This window comes from Cornus florida, unplaced genomic scaffold (genome assembly GCF_030987335.1).
Source record: "Cornus florida cultivar Cherokee Brave unplaced genomic scaffold, ASM3098733v1 CherokeeBrave_3.0.0_Hap2_Chr01, whole genome shotgun sequence".
NCBI classification, from domain to species: Eukaryota; Viridiplantae; Streptophyta; class Magnoliopsida; order Cornales; family Cornaceae; genus Cornus; species Cornus florida.
Window position 1 is genome coordinate 90,507,309 of NW_026775571.1, and position 17,140 is coordinate 90,524,448.

General features: G+C 31.8%; 1 long non-coding RNA gene across 1 annotated transcript; it reads right to left on the reverse strand.

The window, feature by feature from the left end:
* Nucleotides 1-9,910: 9,910 nt before the first annotated feature.
* On the reverse strand, nt 9,911-13,467 carry LOC132306111 (uncharacterized). Its single transcript, XR_009481822.1, has 3 exons — nt 13,076-13,467; nt 10,272-10,428; nt 9,911-10,127 (listed from the first exon to the last, which is right to left on the reverse strand). It is a non-coding gene; the product is annotated as an uncharacterized LOC132306111 (long non-coding RNA).
* Between the last annotated feature and the right edge of the window lie 3,673 nt (nt 13,468-17,140).

Genomic DNA, 17,140 nt, shown 5'->3' on the forward strand with positions numbered 1-17,140 from the left:
TCTTATTCAATGAACCGATATTGTTAAATACCCCCATGAGCCGTCCGGTTCAACTGGTTTATACTGATATTTGTTTGAATCCGTTACACTGCGACCGTTACCGCAACCGATACTGCGACTGCAAATTATAATAATGGCTTAAACATGAACTATACATAAATATATGACATAAATTGCAAGTGAAGTTCAAACAAATAAGGAGTTGGTGTTTTTCTACTAGTCATAGAGGGAGTTTTAGCTTGCACATATTATCGAACTTATTAATCGAGACAGATATTATTACTATCAAAAGTATATTACATAAAAATATATAGCACATAATGCTTTCCCATAATTAACAATAATGGGAGCATCACCTCTGTTTCAACAGATCATCCCTGGGGTTTCTGGCGAGGCGGGCTGGTTGATTCCCCACCACTCTCCGGGTGGCACCGCATGTGCCCAAAAACTGCCTTCCAAGACCAACATTTCTTCACACTAAGTGCTGGGCTTAGCGATATTTGGAGCTACGGTGCCACAAAAATGGAGTCAATAGTGTACAGCTCAAACTAAAGATTTAAATAAATGGAATTCATATGAAAAAAATACCAACTAATTCATTTAAAAAATAACAATAAAACATAAAAATTATAAAATATATTCATTGCCCAATGAAAAATACAATTTTAAAAAAAAAAATTATAAATTTGATCTTTTATCATATAAATCTATTAATTATGAAAATAAGAGGAACTCATATCTTTATAGATTGCTTTCTACATAATTAAGAATCAAAAATTTTATTATAATTACAATATACATGGGCTTCGAACCACCACCGATTAAGTTCAACCCAATTGGTTGAGGAGTTTCGCCGGCCAGAGGAGAAAATCGAAAACCAATATTATCATTGTTCATCAATATGTTTTTGAACAAAGACGGATTACTGGTCATTTAATTTTTATGTCTTTTCTATCATTTCACAAAAATGATCTTTTTTTAAATAATAAATAAATAAGGATAATTTGACTTTGAAATTTAAGAATTATTTGCACCAAATCAATTTTTTGAGATGGTGTTTTCCACACTTAACCAATATATATACATGTGTGTGGAGATTTTGGTAGTTCAATTAGAAGTTATATATGTAATATATAAGTTAGTTCAATAAAATTTCCTATTAAGGCTATCAGTAAACAAAATCTTTTAAATACCTGGCAAAAAAATATGGCAAAGCAAAAGAAAAAAGATAGCAAAGAAAAAAATTTTACACCTATTTAATTACTGTTACTTTTTATTTTGAACTAAATTATTAAAATAAACGAATTTGAAGTTGATAAGAAATTGGCTTGAAATTGGCGTTGCAGAGGCGTGGTTTATGGGTTCCTGAGGCAGAGATGGTTTAGGGTTTTTTTCAACCCTTTGAACATGTTGTACAATTAATCCAATGGCTGAAATGAAACTCTCACTTGGGCCAATGGGCTACTAAATTAAATGGACTTCTAAAAATTAAACCCAATTCGGCAAAATGAAAGATGTACCTGAAATTGGGCTAAAATTGTGTATTTGGGCTAGACTTATAATTAATGACAAAATTACACTAAACTTTCTTTAAGTTTAAGAAGAGTGTTCATTTTTTCAAATTTTGCAAATTTCCCCCCTTCGTTGCAATGTGTCAGCTTAATAATGACCCTAGCAATATAGCATGAAGGACGTGGATTGTGGATTGCTAGGGTGTTAGAGATTAAAGGAAGGGAGGAAATGATGTTGGTGGGTTCTGAACAAGGACAAATGTCCTATACAATTCACATCCTTTCACTGGGCTACCATGGCACCTGCCAATCTTATCTTAATTACCAAAAATATGTTATAAAAAATATTGAATTAAAGGTATGCTTATTAAGATAGCACATTACAAGACAAGTATTGATTAAGTTTAAATGGTACCTACATGTTTAAATGATCAAAATTTTTATGACGGTTGTAATCGCAATTTTTTTTTTTTTTTAAATACACCAAACATATTATTCATATAAAGTTCAATCATATAATAAAGTGGTATAGCGGATTTTGTTACTTAGATTGAATTGTTGGGTTTTAAATAAATAATCCACAGGTAGAAATTAAGAATATTATAATTAATTAAATAGAGAATTTAGTCTCGTATTTGATTGATGATTAAATCGCACATATATCTTTAGAATATCCATGTAATCCTCTCTGAATTCCTGCAAAACATTAGAGCGTTTTACCTCCTTCTGAAAGTTGTCGATACGATAGGTCTGAATAAGAGTTTTAAAACCCTTATATATATAACAACAGCAGGGGGAACGGCTTCTCTACAAACAAGTATACCTAAGTCTCCCTTCCTATCATGAAAACTTAGATATTAATAGTTAGAAATAAATCATACCAAATAAATTGGAAAACCACAATCCAACGGTATAAAACCATACTCCCAATTAGACCACCAAATTGGAAAGTACAAACCCAATCCATCAAGTATCAATAATCACATTGCAATCCTAATTTAGAAAACGTAGTGCATCGGATCATAAAATAATTTTTATTATTTATATATATATAAATTCCAACAATCTCCCACTTGGTCCATGCACTCTGAGTTTTATAAATTGACATTATGGATTGCAACACACTTTATAAAAGTCGGGTGGCCACTCATTTTTATTTAGAAAACATAATTATCAAAATTGATGGATTGAAACTTTAGAACACTCTCCTCCATAAACTTCCTCAATAGTGGATCATGAATGCGTAGGCAAGTAATATATTAGTCTAAACAGTTCCATGGTCTCAAAACTGATTCCATCTAGGATTCAAGTAAATACAGTGGTTTTTATTGAATTTCATGAGATGTGCAAACTGTATGTGGTCTAAACGCACACCTCACTATCCGTCCTACTTCATACCATTGCGGTATGTCACCTGAACATATTACAGCAAACCGCCAACCTTCTGTTCAGTGTGAGGGTTTACCGATATGGAGCCAATCCCATATCTAGCCCAAGCTATCCTCATGGAGTGTGAAAAACTCCAACAGGCAAACTTTAATATTTATGTTTGGATTTACCAGTGTGGTGTCAATCTCACATCTAGTCCAAACAACCTCATGAGTGAAATACCACTCCTAGACAAATCTTATATTTGGATTTACCGATATGGCGTCAATCTCATATCTAGCCCAAATAACCGTATGAGTGAAATATCACTCTCAGACAACCTTTAATAATTATTTTGGATTTACCGATATGGCATCAATCTCATATCTAGCCCGAACAACCGTATAAGTGAAATATCACTCTCAGACAACCTTTAATAATTATTTTGGATTTACCAATGCGGTGCCAATCTCACATCTAACCCAAACAACCTCATGAGTGAAATACCACTCCCAGGCAAACATAATAGCACGTGCATAAACCATATATATCAAAATAATAATAATTATGCATCATAACTTTATTTTGGATGCAAATAACTGTCACCATAAGGTGTAAATTGGAGGAAAATAATTGTCACCACAAGGCGTAAACAAACTAACTGCAATGTAGCATATACAAAAAAAAAAAATACTAGACATCATAACATAATGACTCTTGAACACCTATCTGAATCACGTGCTCTTTAAATACTTTATTATCTTCGACTGAAGACTTTAGTAAGAGGATTTGCAACAATCTTTCTGTAACCATATGGGAAAATCTTTATAACACTTAAACCTTAACCTTCTCATACTTGAAAATGTACTTTATGTCAATGGGCTTACTATACCTTAAATTGTTTCCATATACTTAATTACTATAAGCCTTCAGAGAAAGTCCAAGTATTCCAGTAGCGTGATCTCTATGGATCCTAATGCCAATGACATACTTTGCTTACCCATGTCCTTTATGTCAAAATTTTACATAAAATTCTTAATGTCATGTATCACATGAATGTCCTTGCTACCTTGCAAAAAATCATCAACATATAGGACAAAGAAAACAAAAAAAAATGACTCCCACTAAACTTGAGGTATATGCAGTTATCCATAACATTCTCTTTGAACCTACAATTAGTAACCACTGTATCAAAATCTTGATACCACTGCTATAAAACTTACTTAAGCCATAAATGAGTGATAATGAAATAATGACTTTTAAAGAGTCCTTTAATGAAATTGGAGAAAAAATCTCAAAGAAATCAACACTTAACTTTTGCTTAAGCATTTGGCCATCAATTTTTGTCTTATATCCACTAGACACCTCAAAATCACCAACTATAGTATACTACCAAGCTCTAGAAGATCACCTAAGCTAAACTAGCTTAGGAACTTAATTGAAAACTGAACGAAAGGTCTGCAAAGGAGAAATAACTAAAAGAGTGGGAATATGAGCTTTAACTGAAACCACTAAAGAAAGTGGAATAAAGCCTGGAATAAATAGAATAGATACTGAAAGTTGCTCCTCTGTAAAAAGAAACTATAGCACTCTAAATTCCTACTGGATTCGCCACTCTTATCAAATTTGTATGATATATATCAATAATCTCCATAGGTATACAGGACAGTAAAATTTCGAATCCTTTAATCTTTCAAGATGCCCAATAAAATAATCATTAATAGTGTGAGTATCAAGCTCCTTGATATCTGCATTATATAACTCTATCTCTATAAGACATCCCCACATTTTCTCTTTTCTTCAACTTTATTCTGTTTAGGAAAACTAAGAGTGGTGTACTGTGGCACAATGCGTTGCTCTTTAAGTATGTATCGAAAGTACTACGATTTACACCCTCCTTACCATTCTCCCATTAAAACTCACCACCTTAGTCCGATCTTGAAAACATAATCACTACACCCAACTACTTTCAACTTTTAGTCTGGTATATTTTACACACATCAAGTGCTTCGGACTTCTGGTGGATTAAGTACACAATCATACTTTGAGAACCCATCAATGAAGACAATGAAATACCTATACCGCACTCAAGCTACAATAAGAAATGGACCATAAAATCGGTATAAATATAGTCTAAAAGACCAAATGATCGACTGAACTCAAAATTGCGTTTCTCTGCATCTATCCTTTGATACAACCAACGCATAAAATTTGTGGCCCAATAATCTTATTCTTGACCAAGAGTTCAAATCTCTTTTGAGAGACATTCCCCAATATCCTATCCATAACATAGATGAATCCTCTATAACCAAAACACGATTTTATTCGGACGGTATCGAGTCTATTGAAAAACAAGAAGCATGTAGAATCACATCCGGATCCATCTACCATGTCTATACCTATACTTTTACCAAGTTTGACTCAAATATTAACATGGCAATTTTTTTTCATGCTTTGTTTTTCTTTTTCACCACAATAACCTTTTCTTTTGATGTCCTTTTATTTCTACAGAACCAATATTTATCATTCCATGATCAATGTCTTTTCATGTATTGTTTTGTCTTCTTTATTCTGTTTAGCCTTATACACTTTCTTGCCACCTAGTTTATTTTTGAAATGATTCTCGCTGTCACGACACGATGAGCTGACTCAGTTTTAACACCCTTAAGTCGCTCCCCTTCAATCACACAAAATGCTAACAGCTGGTTAATTCCACAATTAACTTCTTGTGAATTATAATTCACCTTGAAAAGCTAAAAAAACTTAAACAGAGAATAGATCACCATGTGGACTAATAACTTATCAACAAATATGATTCTCTACTTTCTCAGATCATTAACCAGCTTGCACATCTTATAGATGTACTCCCTCACTGAACCATTGCCATCATATCTCACTAACATAATCCATATCAGATAATAGTATTATAGTTGTTTCTTAATACCCATTAACTCTTTCTTGACCAAATCAAGAAGCTCCTTGGCAGTATCAAAACTAAATATCACCATGAATAATATCACCAATAGAAGCATAAATTAACTTAATGGCATGGTAGTACCTTTAGTCCACCTAAAATGCAACAATTTTCTACCTAAGAAGACTCCGTACTGGACATATGGGTTTCTTCCTAAAAAAAACATAGACTCATGGTCTAAGAAACCCAATATAATATCAAAACATGTCTTCTAGGCAATATAATTTTAACCATTCAATAGTTCAATCCCTATGAGCTATCTTTAAATGGCGGAAGCGTCTGTAACCAGAATAAATGTTATATTGAATAACACCACATAAACAACATATAAAACAATATGTCATAACTTCAGGGATTATTACTTTAATTCGTGCTTGGGGTTTTAAGCTGAATTTCTCAGGGTGTTTTACTATTTGCAAAACTATCCACCTTGCAGGAACAGATAAAATGCCATCTAAAAATCACATTTTGGCAGAATTTTAGATTTTACTTTACCTCCCAAATCTGCGATAAAATATCACATAGACCTATTTTATTATAATTGAATTATTGCTAAACACTTCCACTACCTTTTGGTAAGAAGGGTATTTAGTTATAATCCAAACACTCTCAAATATTCTACTCACTTATCCCACACTAAAACATTGATCACCTTTTGGCACAACAAATGCCCTTATGTAAGTAAGTGCACTATAAGACCTCAATAAGACCAATGCCTTAAAATTTCAAAATAATAATAATAATAATAATAATAATAATAACTTCTGTGAGTGTGTCACCTTTTGGCAGGCAGCACCCACTTTAGCTTTTACTTTTGAAACGATCACTTTATCTGTCTTTTTAAACCCCAAGGAAAAACCTAAATTAAAGTTCTATTTATTTAAGTTAAACAATTTCTTTATAATGCACATAAATTAAACCCAAATATTATGGAACACTTAATTTCACTGTAATATAAATGACTTTAATACAAATAAAATAAAGCTCCCTTATACATCTTAAGAAATTACACTGAACAATATAATAATAACATGCACTTCAATCGATATTTTAAAAAAAAATCTCAATTCTTTATATACTTTAAGTAAAAGAAATCTTAAAGCATGATTCATGCATATTATATTTTCGATAAATAATTTAAAAATACTTAAATCTTTAAATCAATTATGACACATCCAACCACACTTATTACGGGCGGTGGAATAACTTTTAGAGAAAATTTATCACATATATTATCTACCTATATATCAATACTTGTCTACGTGCCTTAATGAGGTGCAGAATCAAACATATCTATATTTTAGTGATTGACACTTGTCCCACTAATTCAAATCATAATAGATGCCAAAAGAAACTTGAATATATATATATATATATATATATATATATATATATATATGTATATATATATATATATTATTTATTTGAATATATTATGGAAATAAGTCTTTTTAAAGTGTCCAACACTATCTTGCAAAGTTCAGTCACAATTACCCGTACACACACTTTATGGTAACAAACCAACCATACAAACCTTCTTTACATACCCATCTCGTTTGGGGTGCACAAGAATTTTCATACAAACTGATTGCATACAAATAAAAAAAAAAATTTAAACTTTCCATATAGAATTTGTTATTTAAGGACATAGAGTTCTAGAAAGCAAGTATAATAGGATTCCAATTAGACATGTCGTATACTTTGCATATAATTCATTTAGAAGTGATTCACTCTTTCAACATTCCTACCACAAAATCAGAACTTTGGTTTCAAAAGAATCAACCTGATATATATGTAGCATACCAACACATATATAACACAAAAATTAATCAAAACTTTTGAATTTTACAATTGAAATTAACATAATAAAATAATAAATTTTAATAGAATTCTCAATTGTATTGTATTGTATGCAGGAAACATTAAATCAGAAAAGCACAAAATAAGTCATTAAATAATTTTGTAATGCTTGGTTTTTAAGAAAAGACGACATTGCGACAAAACTGTGACATTAAATAGTTTTGTTTTATTACCACACACACACACACACACACACACACACACACACACACACACACACATATATATATATATATATGCATGCATACAAATCAATATATGCTGATCCATAATATTTATTCATTCAGCTTTTGATAACCATCACACACGACACGCACACACACACCAAAAACAAAACCCCTAGTTTAGTGGCGTGCACACACAACAACAAACAAAACCCCTAATTTAGTGGCGTGCACACACAACAACAAACAAAACCCCTAGTTTGGAAGCTAATTTTCACTATTGGAACAAAGGTAAAGGCAGTGAATGCTTCTCTCCTTGCTATTTCGACTCCTTACGAGCAAGACCCACATACACAATTTGCGATCAAATATATATTTATATATTTATCATGCCTCTAATTTAAAACAATATATAATATGTATTCAATTCATTGATCTTGATTTTTACAAGAAAATCTAAACCCTAACATTGCTTTGATACCAATTGTTGGGTTTTAAATAAATAATCCACAGGTAGAAATCAAGAATATTATAATTAATTAAATAGAGAATTTAGTCTCGTACCTGATTAATGATTAAATCGCACATATACCTTTAGAATATCCATGTAATTCTTTCTGAGTTCCTGTAAAACATTAGAGCGCTTTACTCCCTTCTGAGAGTTGTCGATACGATAAGTCTGAATAAGAGTTTTAAAACCCTTATATATATAACAACAACAGGGGGGACGGCTCCTTTACAAACAAGTATACATAAGTCTCCCTTCCTATCATGGAAACTTAGATATCAATGGTTAGAAATAAATCACACCAAATAAGTTGAAAAACCACAATCCAACGGTATAAACCCATACTCCCAATTAGACCACCAAATAGGAAAGTACAAACCCAATTCATCAAGTATCAATAATCACATTGCAATCCTAATTTAGAAAATGTAGTACATAGGATCATAAAATAATTTTTATTATTTATATATATATAAATTCCAACATGAATTACATCTATGAAATATTTTGCATATACAATTATTTTTTAATTCTACGTAACTTGTAATAAGTGATGTACGGGAGGAAAGTAAAAGTGAAAAAAATAATACAAAAGGGAGAGGGAGGAAAAGAACAGACACTGAAATAGAAGATTTCATTAGGACACATCTATCCTCTAATATAGCTTGGATGGGTTTGTTTTTGGTTCCTAGTTTTGGGTGTGGATGCCTTTTTAGCTTTGACCCCTTCATTGTGTAACTAATATATGATCGTACCGGTTCCTAAAATTCTGTAATTGAAATTTTAAAAAATACTAAATCAATTGAACATTATTTTTCTTACAATATTTAGGGTCCGTTTGGTATGCGTTTTGTTTTAGGCGTTTATTTTTTTGTTAAAACAGAAACAGTGTTTTTATTATAGGAGTGTTTTAGAAGAAAATCGGAAGCACGTTTGGAAACGATGTTTTGCTGTTGAAATGTCAAAAACAGAAATATACAAAACATGTTTGGTAGGTCATGCATTTCAATAATTTTGAAAACAAAACATGTTTGGTCACTTCAACTGTTGCCAAAAAAAATAAAACAAAAATAAAAAACATGTTTGGTTATCATTATTTTTAATTTGTTTTTATAAATTTTAAGTATATTTATAAATTTATTTCTATATAAATAATCATCATATTTTTAACAGATATGGAGAAATTTGAACACACAAACATAAATACATACATATATATATATATATATATATATATATATATATATATATATATTGGTCTTCTCATTACCATAAGAGTCAACATTTGTAACTTTTTTTAATCCAAACTTGAACTCAATGTCACATTTTATGCAATGGTAAATTTATATAAAAATACATTTTAATAATTCAAATATTATCAATATTTTTTCCATATATAACTATATAATAAGTGGCTATAAAAGCCCTAAATTTTTTTTGCAATAACCTACTTCAATTTTGTTATCCTATTACCTATATTGTCAAACACATTCAAAATAAAAACAAATCAAACTGCAAGTATAAGTGGAATAAAGTGTATACCATTTACAAGTGCTTAAATATTCAACCAACAAATTAAACAAGTTTAAGTTCTACATAAAATGTTTAGAACAAAGCAGTAACAATACATAGTTGGGACTAAAAATTGATAATATGTTCATAAAGTAGATGACAATGGCAACGACACATCATCTTCATAACAGCACAAGTCACCTTCAAGAGAGCATCAACACACTTCATATCTGCAATGGTAGCATTTAAGTTGAAATATATTAACAATAATAGTAGCAAGTAATAGTAACAACAAAAATGATATATATTACATATATAAATATTACAAGCCTACAATAGCAACAAATATATTACATATAAAAAAAAAAACATACCATCACTCTCGGAGGATCAAGAGTACCCAAGATAATTCCAGATTCGGTCAGCAATAGTATTACGCAACTGATCCATTTCTCGAAGCTGAGCCAGAGGCACATGCTCAACAATCTCATCGTTTTCACCATCACTTTGAGGAGGGAAAGAAAACAGTCTCTGTGATACCATAGGGAAAGAAAACAAAATTAAAAATTAAAAAATGAAAGACAGTTAACCAGAACATTGATTTAAAGACATCTTCCAAGGAAGGGGGTGTTCTTGGCAAAAAAAAAACTTGGGTAAGATTAAGTTGGCATGGTCAGTTCATTACATTGGAGTAAATCTACCAAATTTATATACTGATGGTGAAATGTAGGTATTTTCAAGACATAAACAACATATCAGCTAGGTTAAATAAGTTTTTTTCCATCATATGTGCATACACTCTCTCTTGCTTTCTCTTAAACACTTACTCAATCATATTAATCAATTATTCAATAAAATATGCTTAATAATCATCACTTTCTACCAAATTATATATCTATCAGTTGCTCAACAACCATTGATGCAACACTCAAAATCAGCTTAACAAACCAAACACAACTTATTGTCCACAGGACCACAGACCATAACTTTTCTTGAACAAGAGATCTAACGGATGAACGTTTTCCTAAAACTAACATGGTCAGGTTAGAAAAATACTGGAACTAACTTTTTCTTTTGATTTTGTATGTAAATGAATATGTCAATTTATATTAGTGCTAGGCTAATTAACTAATGAACAAAAAAAAAAATGGTTAAAAAAAATCATCAACATTCATATTATCCAAAATTATGAAGTACACAGAACATATGAATTATCCTGAGCATTTAAAGAGTTGAAATACATAAACCCCTTCGTGCTACTGCACACGTATAATTACCAAGAAATCATCCAACCACATGAACTCATTTCCTTGAACTTCTTATGGTTCACAACTGTATTTTGAGGTTACTAAACAACCTCCAAAGAAACCTATCAAATGAAAGAAGCTAGCAATCCCAAATTGAGATTACATACCCACTTCCAAGGAAAAGTGTTATTGACACTAATGCCTTAATTAAGATTAAGTTTCTAGTACATTGTTATTTTCATGGCAAGGAAAAGTGTTAAGCAATAGAGAGAGAGAGGTAGGTTTAGGGTCCAAAACTCCTTCTGGTGTAATTGACACAAATGTCTTAATTAAGAGCTCTCTCTGTGTCACAACAACATGAAATTTGAAAGATTCAAAAAGCATGAAGAAGCACATGGCACTAGGTGAATCAATGTAGATTCTGCATGTCCATCATCATGAACTGAACTCTTCCAAGCCTTGACTATGCCCTCATTTACTTACCCACTCTTTTTGTACATATTTCATCATCCACTCACTTACTCACTCTCTCAACTCCTCCAAGCTTATCTATATAAAGTTCCCAACTATCCAAAGCTAATTAACATTGTTAAGCATACAAAAATGGCCTTTTACTTGGCTTGTTTTTGTTTACTCATGCTCAAGTTCTCAATCACCACGGCAAACTTGCCTAACATCTCCAATGAAGCATGCGCCGACAGTGCTGCTACTGTTGTATTACAATTTGGTATGTATCAAGATAGCTACCCAGAGGCTGAGCCCATCATCTTCTCTTGGATGGAAAGGGCAGTGTCCCAAGACCCTAGAATGGCAGTTTCTCTGCTTCGACTTCATTTCCACGATTGCTTTGTTAATGCATGTCATGTTTCAAATTTTTTGTTCTATATATGTTTTTAGCTTATATAGTTTAATATTAATGAACACAAGTTTGGTTGCAGGGATGTGATGCATTAGTGTTGTTATATGACATGGGAAATCTGGCTGGGGAGAAAACTGCAGCACCAAACTTGAATTCACTGAGAGGGTTTGAAGTGATCGATACGATCAAGTCTGATCTTGAGTCAGGTTGTCCTGAAACTGTCTCTTGTGCTGATATTCTTGCAATTGTAACAAGAGACTCTGTTGTTCTGGTATGTATGTGTTGTGTGTTAGTGATCAGTACACTAGTTCTCTCTAACTATTGTGAACAAGTAGTACTAGTGTGGTGGTGTACTAATTTGCATTCTAATTCCTCAATCAGGTGGCCCAGGCTGGGAAGTGGAAGTGGGAAGGAGGGACAGCTTGAATGCAAGCAAAACAGCAGCCAACAACAACATTTTAGGCCCCAATTCGGACGTCCCAACACTCATCACCAAGTTCAGAAATGTCGGTCTCACGCTTGCTGATGTCGTTACCCTCTCGGGTAGCTTGATTTCTTTATTTTTGACCCAGAACATGCATGTTTGGATGTTGAGAAAACATTCTTTCTTTCTCTTTGGGAGGTGCACACACAATGGGGAAAGCTCGATGCTCAACATTTAGCTCTCGGCAAAAGGGTAATAGCAATAACGACTCAAATGGCCCAGACATTGATGTGGCCTTTCTTACCTCTCTCCAGCAACTATGCTCAGAAACAGATAGAAACACAACGCTGGCACATCTTGACCTGGTGATCCCATCAACATTTGATAACCAGTATTATGTTAACCTAATTTCTGGGGAGGGATTACTTCCATCTGATCAGGCTCTTGTGAATGGAGCAAATACGTTGCAAATATGCAATGAATTTTATCAGGAACCAGAAGCAATTGAATCAAACAACTCAAAAATATACATTTACAAGGAAATATAAACAGAATAAAACCAATTTCATAATAACTTCTCATTTGATTGATTCAAACAAACTGAAACCAGAAAAACCAAATCAAATTGGGGGCATTCAAATTCCTCACCTGCAATATCACAGAGTCTATAACATCGGCATACTTCACAGCTAAATTGAGCGACGCGCAATCGCATAACACCGCACATGACTCCTCGAAACCCCGCCGAGCAGGTCACCGTGGTTCACCACGATCATCGTCAGGAAGGCGGCGACACCAGACCCTAAACAATGTCCGGCAAAAATCATCTTAATCGATGACCCATTTTCGAGCCACAATAGCTTCAGATTCTCCGATTCCTGCCTTGTTCTTCGACGAAGATAACAAAAGAGCAAAGATCGGTGGTCGGTTTGGTGGATTTTAGCCAAACAAGCACACACAGCACAGTCGCCCCAAAATCGCCTCCGCTCGAGCTCTCTAGAAACCCTAGAAAATGACTGAAATGTTTTAAGTTTGGTTTATATACGTGTTGCAAGTTTGGTTTAAGTGAGTGTTTTTACTTCCTCCGCTACAGTGATTATTTGGGCCAACAGTACCCAAAACACAGTAAAACAACAAAAGGGTGTTTTAATTTTTGGCCCAAAAATTGAATCTGTTTTGACACTATTGGCAACAAAATAGACCGAACCAAACATGTTTTGGGTTAAAAATTTACTACTGTAGCAGGCCTGCAACAAAAACACATGAAGCAAAACAAATACCAAACAGGCCTCTAGTTTTGTTATATGTGTTGACGAAAATATAAATAATAATAAATAAAAAAATTGAAGTCATTGAGAAAAACTGGATGAGTTTAATAATTTTTTGTCCAAAAATTTCTAGGGAATATAATTGCTTCACTACATATATGATATATCAATTTATAAAATTCAACTCAAGTATTTATTGAATCAGTAAAATTAAAAAAATTCAATGAAATTGCAATATTCAAATGGTTTTTTTTTTTTTTTTTTTTCATATTTGTGTAGTTGAATTACAATTTATATATATATATATATAAAAGTTGACATCGAAATAATTTCCATATATTAGTAAAAAAAAATCTAAATACCTTTAACCAATACACCTATCTGTGGTTGATATTTGGTTACAAGTATTTTTTACTTTATTGACCATTTGAATGGAAAATTTTGAGGGAAAAAATAAATAAATAAAAGAGGACAATTAATCGGGGGAGACACTCTTTCCCTTTTTATTATTATTTTTCCCTTTTTATTATTATTTTTTTATTAATTTTTTTTTTACACAAAAACCTCCTCAGCTAACCCATTTGAATCCATTTCAGGTATGTTTTGTGCTTCCCACATATATTTAAATCTAGAAGTACATCCATATGTTCTCTCCCTCTCTAAATCTAGAAGTGCATCCATATGTTCATTTATATGTGTATATATACATATATCAATATATTATATAATAAAGTATAAGATTGATTGCTGATGGAGTTGGTCAGTTTTTCAAGATTGTGCAAAATTTTATACATGTCTAGTATTATCTTTGTTTTTTGCAAAATTACAAGCATCTCTCAAATCCGTTACAACAAGGCTCAAATCAGTTTACATTTTACTTAAAAACGGTCGATACTCTCATAATGTGATATGTTGATGTCTCATCAAATATAGATGTGATACGAATACTAATTTTTATAGTTCTTGAAATATATCCGATATCATTAAAACCAAGTATGATATATGGGTTAGGTTTTATGGTAGTTGGTAAATTTGAAATGAAATTAGCCTCCAAAGCTATTAGATTCTTAAGAATATCACAAAAAATCCAACTAATTATATTATTGGACGTAAATGGAACGTCAATTGCTTGATATATCTCTTCCATCACTACCAGCATAAAATGGCACAACAATTGCTAGAGATATGTCTTCCATCATCACTTTCTGTAACTTGGAACAATATCCTTGACAAACCCACCACAATCAAACTAAACTCTCATTTGTACAGACTTTATCTTCTCTTCACAATTGGGTTGATCTCCTTTGTAGACAAATTCAAGGAGTTACAAGGCAGATGATATGATCTAATGAGAGGGAAAAAAAATGTTTATGAATTAAAGTCAATAAAATTTGAAAACTGCAGGTAATGAAGAAAAACTCAATCAGCTTGCAGCGACGTCTCTTCTGTGTGCACGGCTACAGAAAGACTAGGCCCAAGTCTACATATGTCTTGTTGCTCATAAACACAACATCTTAAATACTTATATGATAAAGTAGAATGAATAAATGAAAAGCTTTTTTCCAAGTCTCACTCACACTTAGTATATTATCTCCACACTTAGATATATAAAATGATAAATATGTAACATTTTTATAATGTAAAAGAGTGTAACAGTGTTAGCAACATAAATAAAGAATTTAAATATAATTATTTCATCAATATAAATATAATAAACCATTATATTTAATGTAATGTAACTTAATATATAATATATACTAAACTCTCACTTGTGCAGACTTTATCTTCTCTTCTCAATTGGTTGATAATGGAGTTGGTTAGGTTTACAAGATTGTGCAAAATTTCATACATGTCTCAAACTATTTTTTGTGCAAAATTATATGTATCTCTCAAATCAGTAAGGTTCGAAGTAGTTAAAGTAAAGAGCTTTCTTGTTTAGCTTTTCAATGAATATGAGTCGATACTCTCATAACGTGACACAATGATGTCTCAGAAATGTGCCACTAAGACTGATGCATATAGTTCGTGAAATATCTTCTCAAACTTTGATATCATTAATAGTTGGTGCGCTAATGGTGGTATGTGGGTTACGATATCATTAAAACTATCTGTAATTACAACGCACCAAAAGCTTTTATTTTTTGTAAGTTTAAGAAACAAATTTTAAAAAAAAATATTCTTTTTCATTTACAAAAAAAATAAAATAAAATAAAATAAAAAATCCCACAATGAAAACAGTTGTTAATAAGGTTGGAAATATTACTACCGAGTTTTATGTTTCAAAGTTTGAAATACTGGCTGGAAAAAATAATAGTGTTACAGGAGTGAAGCTATGGGCAAATTTTAAACTTGATTATGGTGGGTATTTTAGTAAATTTATTTTCATTATTGGCCACTTAGTTCCGATATTTCATACCAAAAACAAAATTCAAAAAAATATTTATTGCCAATCATTACAAATATTTATTTTCATTACTTTTTTAATTGGTCAATTATACAACAAATAAGGAAGCGAAACCCATCGCTTAATTGTATTTGATATAAATAGCTAATTAAAAGTTATTCGATTAAGCAATTTACTCTAAGTGTCCAGTGTGAGTATCATTACTCTTAAATAAATTATTAAACTTCATTTGAAGGTAATGAATTTGTACTTAATGATAAATTGTTTATTAAAATTAGTCTGAGTCGTCCGATGCTAAATTAGATATATGAAAAGCCTTTTCTTATGACAGTTGTTCAACAACAAAAGTGAATTTAAATTAAAAATATGGAGGACATTTTATCAACAATCTTAAACTACAAATGTGATGTTAGATTAAGGATATGGATGACATATTTTTATTGTCAACATTGTCTAAATGTAATCCTTGTTAGGATTAGGGTAAAGTGCAAAAAACCCCCTCAACTATGGGCGTTTTGCAAATAACCCCCTCGAACTATAAGAAAACCCCTTGAACTATCAATTTGTTACAGTTGAGGACAACAGTAACTTATCCGGTCAACATCCCTCACTGAAAATGTTAAATGACATGTATACCCTCAAACAAAACGACGTAGTTTCATTAAAATTTTATCCCATGACATGGCAAATTGTAATCTGAAGAGCCAATTACAAATTGACACTTCAGCAATCCACATCAAAGCTTACACACAAAACCGAAATAAGAATAAATTTGTTTGACTAATCACCAAGCTCTGCAAATCCCTCTCGCAACCACTAAAACCCTACCCATGGAACCATCGCGATTTCTCTTGCTGCAAAGTCTGGAAACCTCTTACCTAATTAGTTGAGTCTTACCCTAATTAGTTGAGTTTACAAAAGCAAACCTCTTACGATAATTAGTTGAGTTTACAAATAGGGCAATTTAACTTGTTAATAGTTGAGAATCACAGAGAATTGAAATCAATTTGGGAATTCTCTTCATCGTATAAAACTCTAAAA